This window comes from Piliocolobus tephrosceles, chromosome 19 (assembly GCF_002776525.5).
Source record: "Piliocolobus tephrosceles isolate RC106 chromosome 19, ASM277652v3, whole genome shotgun sequence".
In the NCBI taxonomy this organism is placed as follows: Eukaryota; Metazoa; Chordata; class Mammalia; order Primates; family Cercopithecidae; genus Piliocolobus; species Piliocolobus tephrosceles.
Window position 1 is genome coordinate 29,107,144 of NC_045452.1, and position 9,286 is coordinate 29,116,429.

At 51.0% G+C, this 9,286-nt stretch overlaps 1 protein-coding gene across 1 annotated transcript in view; it reads left to right on the forward strand.

Moving 5' to 3' along the window:
• Positions 1-9,286, forward strand: part of TBC1D22A (TBC1 domain family member 22A) — a 509,073-nt gene that overhangs the window by 458,152 nt on the left and 41,635 nt on the right.

The window sequence follows — 9,286 nt, forward strand, 5'->3', positions numbered from 1 at the left end:
AGTCCCCCCACACCGTGGCATCGCAGGGGGAGTCACCCCACACCGTGGCATCGAGCAGAGAGAGTCACTCCATACTGTGGTATTCTCCCAGCAAGGATCTGGCAGCAGCTGCAGGAGTGAGGAAGGCAGGACGCTCCTGGGAGCACAGGAGCCCAGCGCCAACTCTGTCGGAAGCCTCCTTGTAGAGGCCATGATCTGTGCACTTTCTGGTCTTTGTATTAAACTTGAATTTCAAGCTGTATAAAACATACAAAGACATTCAATGAAGCAACCATAGGAGTAAAGTTTAAGCGTATTTAGTTGGATTAAAAATAAGGTGGGGGCTGGGCACAGTGGCTCTGGCCTGTAATCCCAACACTTTGGTAAGCCGACCAAACCTTTGTCTCTACTAAAAATACAATTAGCCGGGCATGCTGGTGGGTGCCTATTATCCCAGCTACTGGGGAAGCTGAGGCAAGAGAATTGCTTGAACCTGGGAGGCAGAGGTTGTGGTGAACCAAGATGGCACCACTGCACTCCAGCTGGGGCGACAGAGCAAGACTCCGTCTCATAAATCAATCAATAAATAAGGAGGATTGTGAATCTGAATGGCATAAAAAAGGAATGGTTTAGGAGTTCTGGGTGGAATTTGTACCACCAAAGAATGCGTCTTCTTTCTAAGTATTTATGGAATACTTACAAACAGTAATCACTCAACCTAGACCATAAATATTTCCAAAATAAGAAGACAGCAATGACATAAACTTTGTTCACTGAGCATAATCCTTTAAAATTAGATCATAATAAAGTTAAAACAACAAAACCAAGCATTTGGATGTTAAAGAACCCCCTTCAAAATAATGTGGGTCAAGATGGAAATCACCCTGTAATTACAGAAGGATATTCTAAAGCACAAGGAATGTGCCAGTGCTAGGCTTGCAAACAGGTTCGAAGATGCAATTGCTTTCGTGATTTAAATACATTAAAACAAGTGAACTACGCCTTTAACCAAGAAGTTAAAAATAGAAAAATAAAGACAACTTATGATAAAGACGATAAAAGAATGAATAAGTAAAAGCAAGCAAATACATTAGAAGACAAGATTTTTATGTAGAATTCCTAAGTACATCTTAGAGGGGCAGTTGAAAATGCTAGTGAAATAGGCAGACCTCCAGTCAGGAGGACCAAGATAGATGGGTGAAAACGTAGTCCTCCTCTGTGTTAGAAAAGAGGAATTCACACATACACACTTGAAAAATGCTACATTTGCCTCAAGCTTTAAAAAAAGCCCAACCTGGCCAGGTGCAGTGGCTCATGCCTGTAATCCCAGCACTGTGGGAGGCCCAGGCGGGTGGATCATGAGGTCAGGAGATGGAGACCATCCTGGCCAACATGGTGAAACCCAGTTTCTACTAAAAATACAAAAATTAGCTGGGCATGGTGGCGCATGCCTATAATCCCAGCTACTCGGGAGGCTGAGGCAGGGTAATCGCTTGAACCAGGGAGGCAGAGGTTGTAGTGAATTGAGATCGTTCCACTGTACTCCAGCCTGGTGACAGAGCAGGACTCCATCTCAAAAAAAAAAAAAACTTGTATAGACTTATAATTTGGGAGTAAATCCAAACATCGCCAAAAGTCGTGGTTTTAAATGTGAATCTAAGGCCAGAAAAGGTCTTTCTAGTGAGTTTGTTCACAGTTTCAAAAAACCTTACACTGTGTGACCTGCCCTGCCAGAGAGAAGCAGCAGGCTTGGCCCTGTGTCTCACAGAGCTGGCTGCCGGACACGTGGCTCCCAGCGCCCCGTCTCAGCTGAATCATCGGTGACTTCTGTGCAGGACCCCACATCTGCCAGTTTCTCCCTCCACATACATGGAGTGTCTTAGTCCATTCCTGCTGTTAAAACAAAATATCTTAGACTGGGTAATGTATAAGCAATAGAAATGTGTTTCTCACCGTTTTGGAGACTGGAAGTTCAAAATCAAGGCGCCGGCCTCTGGTGTCTGCCCAGGGCACCTCGTTACTGCATCCTCACATGGTGGAAGGCAGGAGGGCAAGAGGGCTGGGCGCTCCCATCAGCCTCCTTCACGGCACCCATCTCATTCATGAGGCCCGCCTTCATCAATATTATAAAATAAAATTATCCCATAAAAATACCACCGGAACATAGCCATGCTCTGGGATGCCAGCCTACAGTTAGCCTCAGAGATCAGGCTGGTACACCTGTAACTCTGTCTGGCTTACACTTCTAATAAAAGTGTCCCATCAGTAAACCAGAGGCCCTCGATCACATCTTAAGAGATTCGGTAGCTTTTCCTGAGTTTAATGAATAGAAAACTCTACCCTTAAGTAGAACTAAAATAATACTTCATTAACATGCTAAAGAACATTTTAAATCAACCACCACCAGTACCTAGGGAAATGCTAGAGACAGTGCCACTGAGATCAGGACTATTCTTCTGTTTCTGTAATGTGATGAACAAACGTTCAGCGAAGGCTCCTTGCCCTCTCCCCATACAATGTGCGTGCACACACACACACACACACACACACACGCACACACAACGTGGATATTAACAAAATGCTTTTTAAGTTCATGGACTCTTCAGAGGACTAAGCCAGCCCTAGAACTAGTGTTTGCCCTGAAGGCATCTGCTGCTTCATGCTCTGGGGCCAGCTCCCCGGTATAAACAGCCTGGCAGGGGACAGGGGTGAAGGCCTGGGGCTGGGGCAGGTGGATGTGAGTCAGAGACCCTTTGCCTAAGTCAGGACCCCTGAACCCAAGCAAGTGAACCAGGACGGACAGACAGAATGGCCTTCGTAGGTTCATTCTTGCCTGACGCTTAGCTCTGAAGGGAAGAGGAATAAAAGCAAGTCTCCTCTGAAAGTTCGTGGCCCCAGCCCACCTTCTCACTCATTTAGGGCTAGAATTTCCATTACTTTTATGTCTGAAAAACCCAGTGCTAACAAGTTAACTTAATATGGCCAGAGAGCCCCAGATGCCTAGCCCAAGAAAACGCCAGTTCACTCTAGAGTGGCCCATTTTAAGCACAGCATAGAAGTTGTAAATACCCGTGTACCAGAAACATCATAAACCAAATTCAAAGGCAGTTGACAAGGTTCTTCGTTCACAATATAGCTTATACCCTTAATATACAAAGAACTCACACAAATAACTAATAAAAAGAAAATGTCCTCATAGAAAATGGATGAGGACAATCAGAGCAGTCAGAAACCCACACAAGAATTTATGTAGCTATCCAGAAAATGTAAGTGTTTCTTCCAATCATTAGTAAAGAATCGAAACTGGAAACAAATGCTCTCTGAAATAAGCACTACTTTTAGCGAGGGCCCTCCTGGAAGTGGATGAAGTTGGCGTAAAGCAGGCATGCTCTTTCATTCTGACGAGGGGTGTGATATAGAACCTTTCCGGAGAGCTATTAATAATTTATATCAAGAGCCTTTCCTCGATCCAGTAATTCTCCTTGTTTATAATTATGGAAAAACAAATTGGCAGCAGCCTGCATATCCAGCCGTCGGGGTACCGTTACCTAAATTATGGTACATGACTGGTTATAATGTTTCATAACTACCAAAAATTGTATCTTCAGGTAATATTTACTGAAACGAGAAAATGTTTTCAGTGTATTTCTATGTGGAGGAAAAGCATGACCTGAAATGATATATATCGGCATATGTAATACAGATAAAAACGATCCCAGATTTGCTTCTATTCCACGCATGGACAAAAAGACCGAACAGAAACAAACCATGGTGCTAGCCTGACTTAATTTTCATTAGTAGAGTTATGGATATTTTATTTTCTTGTTTGAAGTTTTTTTTTTTTTTTTTTTGTATTTTTGCATGTTCTTCTCAATATGTGTCAACATGGTTTTCTCACTAGGGTTAATTCCCACGTTAAGGATGGTTGTGGGAGTTCGACCGCTTTGGGAGGTTCACGGCTTGGAGCTGGTGCTCAGAATGCTGGGTTCTGGGTTCTCTGCCCTTGTTCTAGGATGCTCCACCGTGCCCGCCCCTCGGGTGTCCTGCCGTGTCCATCCCTTAGGTGTTCCCCCAGCTGGCTGACATGCACACGTGCAAACACATCACTCGCACAGAGCACACAGGCCCATGGCCTTCAAGGCAAGAGGCGTGCCCTGCTTGTCTGGTGGAGACTTAGTTACCATATGCTTCCCTGGTAACACATGAGGGGCACTGGGGACGAGAGTGTGCGAGGGTCACAGGGGCTGTGGGAAGAGAGAGGTGGGTGGACTCTGCAGGTCACCCCAGCTCCCAGGCTGCACAAAGTGCCGTGGGGTGAGTGGCTGTGCATTCCCTTTGGCTCAGCCACGATGATGAGGTTTCCTGAACTGCCCAGTCCTGCCCATAGATGACGTAAGGGCTGCATTTCATTCATGGGCCTGGGCTTCTTTCTAGGGTCCTCAGTGTCCCCATCACAGAGGAGGGGGTGGGTGTGGTCATTTCTGAATAACCTGCGAGGATCTGTGTGCACAGTGGGCCCAAATTCCAGTCCATGACCTTTGAGACCCTCCGTGCTGGCCACCTGGTCCCCTGGGCCTAGCCCCTACTTGGAGGTGGTCTCAGCCCACGTATGGCTACTTGATGAGTCTGGAAGTCACCCACTGCCGCTAGGAGGCCCCCTAAATGCTGCTTCCTCAGCCTTCAGGGATCTTTGCTAAGGACACAAGCAATAAAGACATCACAGGTTCTCTTGGGCGTCTGTGATTTACAAAGTAGGAAAGACAACAGCAGCAAAAGCCCTGTGCTCTGCAGAGACCCTGGCGGGCTTCACTGCGCAGAGGCAGCAGCAAGGCCTCCCTCCTCACCCGTCCCCTGGCCTCGGAAGCTGGTGCCAGGGTGTGCTCAGCCTCTCTGGCTTCAGACCCCTGGAGTCCCTTTCATTTGCTTCAAGAGAGGCCTCCAAGCAAATGCTCCTTAGCTCGAGCCTTGGCTTATTTGGACTTTGGGGTCTCAGGGCAATTAAAGGTTGCTTTAAAGATCAATGGCAGCTTTAGAATGATACCTGGAAGGAGGCAGAGAGAAGACGGGGTTTGCACATGGAGATTTATCATTTCTAGTTTTTTCTTACCTGAGAGAACCACATTATTAATGACGATGAGGTCTCAGCCCCTCCAGGAGGCTGAGGGGTGTTCTATGAGATTCCGTCTGCCAAGACTTCGGGGCAGATGAGTGGAATCGCTTGGCTTTACTCCTGGCCACCCAGCCCCTCCCTTTGGCCTGGAAACAGAGAGCACCAGCTGCTTCCTGGGTGACGCTTCCTCCGTTCTCTCCAGGAAGGCGTAGACTCCTGCTGGAGGCCCCTCACCTGTGAAGCCCCCTTGTTGTGCTTACTGGGGGCTTCGAGCCATGGTTTTGCATCCAGCACAGCACCTGGCGCGTGGTAGCAATGGAAGGGGTGATTGCTGGCCGGCAGGATGACTTTGTACATGCCAGTCCTAACCGGCGTGCTTTTCTGCATGCTTTCATTTGGGGCTCCAGCGTCCTTCTCGGCCAGTCCATTGCTGCCTTGAGTCACTGGTAAACTCACACCCAGGACCTAGTTAATGAGTCCGTCAGGCCTCAGCCTGCCCATCGGCTCACAGAATGGCCCGTGGCAGTGAGCCATGTCTCTGTTAGATGGGACTGATCTTGCAATGGTGAGTAGCCTTCGACAGGCTTCATACAGGTTTCTCTTTCATCCTGTGTTCACTGGAAGCAGCAAATGTCATGAAATGCCAAAGTAAAGATCGTTGTCTCTGTCTCTATTGTTTCAAGACGTTTTAAAGACGAAATTGAGTCAATTGAAAAGTAATCTCTTCAGTGAATTGTGCCTTTGTGTGCAGGTTGCTGCGTGTGTGAAAGTGTGGGGTTTACAGGGTCATGTGTGCTGTGAGATCAGGTTTGTGTTGCTGTGTGGAGTTTGTGTGGCCGTGTGGTATTAGCTCTTTGGACCGTTCTTAAACAGAGCTCTCGGGGGCCCACACCCTGGCCTCCCATGTTCCGATGCAACAGCATGAAACTGAGGAAAGAGGACGCCATTCACAACGGCTAGGCACGTGGCAGGTCCATGGTGGGTGCGCTCACTGCTGGATGAGGCCTCCCCGAAGAGGGGTCCTTGTGTGGGAGCGGCAGAGAGAGAAGGGGATTATCGGGTCAGTGGGGGAGGGCATGCCTGAGCTGAGCATTTGCATCCCTGCTGCAGGAACCGCAGGGTAAATGCACGGAGGCTGGGGATGGGGTGGTGCTGTGCGGGGTTCAGAGGGAAGGGCGCTGTGGGAGCTGGGACTTGGGCTCAGCTACGAGGAAGGAGCAGAGCTTTCCTTGTGGGAAAGCTGGGGAAGAGGACAGCAAACCCCCGAGAGAAGCAGGGCTGGGAGCCGCCTGGAGGACAGGCTACCCACGCCAGGTTCTCGAGCCAGCCTAGGGGCACATGTCCTGGGAGGCATTGGGACCTTGTCTCTTCTTGACCTGGGCCTGGGATGGGCATGCAGGTGGAAGCTCTATGGGGAGGGCCTGTGCCTCTGTGGATGTCATTTTCGGAGCTAAAACATGCCTGATGTGGAGTTGGCAAATCAGCTGGGTACGGGGTGCTGCCGTCTCAGCCACAGGTGGCACCGAGGGGCATGGAGGAGGCGAGCTGGTCCCAGAGGCAGGGCTTGCGGAGTGGGCCACAGGGTGAGGGGGATAGACAGGAGCTCCTAGCCTGGAGGAGCGTCAGGCCTTCAGGAGCAGTGAGGGGCCTGCGGGGGAAGCACACGATGAGTTTGGGCTCCACTGAGGTCTGCCAGTCTGAGCACAGCTGGGGTGCAGGACACTGGGGCAGCAGTGCTGGCCACAGGGCCATTGGGAGGACAGGCGGGCAGAGGCCTGGAGGGGACAGAGAAGGACAAAGATGGCGCCTGCAGAGATTGGGCCAGGCGGGAGCGGGGACACAGAGGCTGAAGGAGCGTGGGTGGGACAAGCTCTGTAAAGGAGAGAGGGGCAGGGACCTGCAGAGGGTTGCGGGGGAGGCAGCCTTCATGCTGAGGGTGAGCATGGGGACCAGGTATGGCCAGCATAGTGACCACACTCCTGCCCCAGGCCCATGGGGCAGGGCCCTGCAGAGACCCAGGTGAGGGGTGACATCTCAGTCCCATCAAGTCCCCAGGCTCCGGCAAGATCTGCCGCCAGCATGGCCAAACGCACCCCCACGGGTTCCTCCTCACACTTCTGGGAAGGCGACCGTCCCCAGAGAGCCCACTGGGTTCCCCGTGTCTTCCAGAATCCTTTTGCTTGTTCCCCGGGGTGGGGCTTTCTCAGAAGCTGGCACAGCTAAGAGGCGTGCCCTGGAGACCCGGGGGAGCAGGAAGGCCTGACACACCCAGAGCATCTTCTGTTCCTAGTCCTCACACGGTGACACCAGCAGGTAACTTTTTTATACTTCAAAAAATGGGCCCTCCTTAGTAAATTATACCTCTCGTTACGATAATGCGGTAGAATTGGAAGGTTCAGGTCATTTCTGGGTGAAGTGGGGTTTGGGCTGCAGAGTTGAATAGCTTTCTTCCTGGAGTAAATGATGAAAGGTTGGGAAGATGGAGTGTGAGTTAAGATGAAGGAACAGGATTGTTGGGAGAGACTCTGGGATGACTTGCAGGGATCTTTAATTCTAAAACAAGTAATGAGATCTTTTTCTCTGTGGCTCAATTAAGGCAAGAGAAGTTTGGGCCACTCTGCAAGAACTTGCCAGCATATCTTTGATATCCCTTACTGAGGGCTCCCTACTGGCTGCTGTGGAGAGGGACCCGCATGCGGCAGGCCAACCCCAGCCTGAGCCCAGCTGGGGCTCCTGGAGCAGCTGACGTCGGGCATCCCGGGATGGTTGAGTAGAAGTGATTCTCCTGGTGTCCAGAGAGTCAGTTGCCAGAGGGCAGTGCCCACTCAGAGCACGTGGGAACACAAAGGAAGGTGACGATGTTTTTTGTTGTTGTTTGTTTGGTTTTTTTGAGACAGAGTCTCGCTCTGTCAGCCAGACTGGAGGGCAGTGGCACAATCTCGGCTCACTGCAACCTCCACCTCCCAGGTTCAAGTGATTCTCCTGCCTCAGCCTTCCGAGTAGCTGGGACTACAGGCGCACGCTACCACACCCAGCTAATTTTTGAATTTTTAGTGGAGACGGAGTTTCACCATGTTGGCCAGGCTGGTCTCGAACTCCTGACCTCAGGTCATCCGCCTGCCTCGGCCTCCCAAAGTGCTGGGATTACAAGCGTGAGCCACTGTGCCTGGCCAGGTGATGATGTTTTTAAGAAAGATGGAGCCTTTTCAGGCCAGCAGAAGACAGGGACTCCATGATCCCCTTCCCCCCGTTCCTGAGCCCTGTCCTGTAAAACAGTATCGGAGGCGGCCCACACCTCCCTCTTGTAACTGGGTGGAGGCCAGCATGCGGCCAGCGGCAGGTGGGCCCGCCGGGGGCCCACAGGATCTGGTGTCTGCATCCTGGTGGGTGGGCGGCTCTCCCTGTCCACGTGTCATCTGCTCACTGAGTGCCTCTCGCTCTAGCGGCTCAGGCCCTCCAGTGAGGGCGGAGGGAGTGACCCCTGGCACTAGCTCCTCTAGGAAGCGGCAGGCTGGAGGCCTCAAGACCTGGCAGGGGGTCACCTCCTGGGATGGGAAGGCATGTCAAGGGCAGGGTGGCCCTTTTGCCTTAACTCTACCGGGTGCGCCCGGGAAAATCCCTCCACCGACCCAGAAGGGTGGGCAGGACTGTGAGTGGGAAGAGTTCTGGAACGTCTCTGAACGTCTCGTCCAGAAAGGGGAGATGGCAGCGTCTGCTCACTGCACTCCTAGGGCTGCTGGAGGGTCAGGTGAGATGATGGACAGAGGAGGGGCTCAGAGCTACCAGTTTTTCACACACATAGGCACAGGTGCACACAATACACATAATATATACATACACACGTGTGCATGCATAGGCACGGGTGCACACAATACACACAGTACATACATACACACGGCTCAGAGCTACCAGTTTTTCATACGCATAGGCACGGGTGCATACAATACACACAGTATATACATACACACGTGTGCATACATAGGCACGGGTGCATACAATAACACAGCACATACGTGTGCACGCATAGGCACGGGTGCACACAATATGCATACACACGTGTGCACGCATAGGCACGGGTGCACACAATACAGTACATACACACGTGTGCACACATAGGCACGGGTGCACACAATACACAGTACATGCACACACGTGTGCACGCATAGGCACGGGTGCACACAATACACACAGTACATA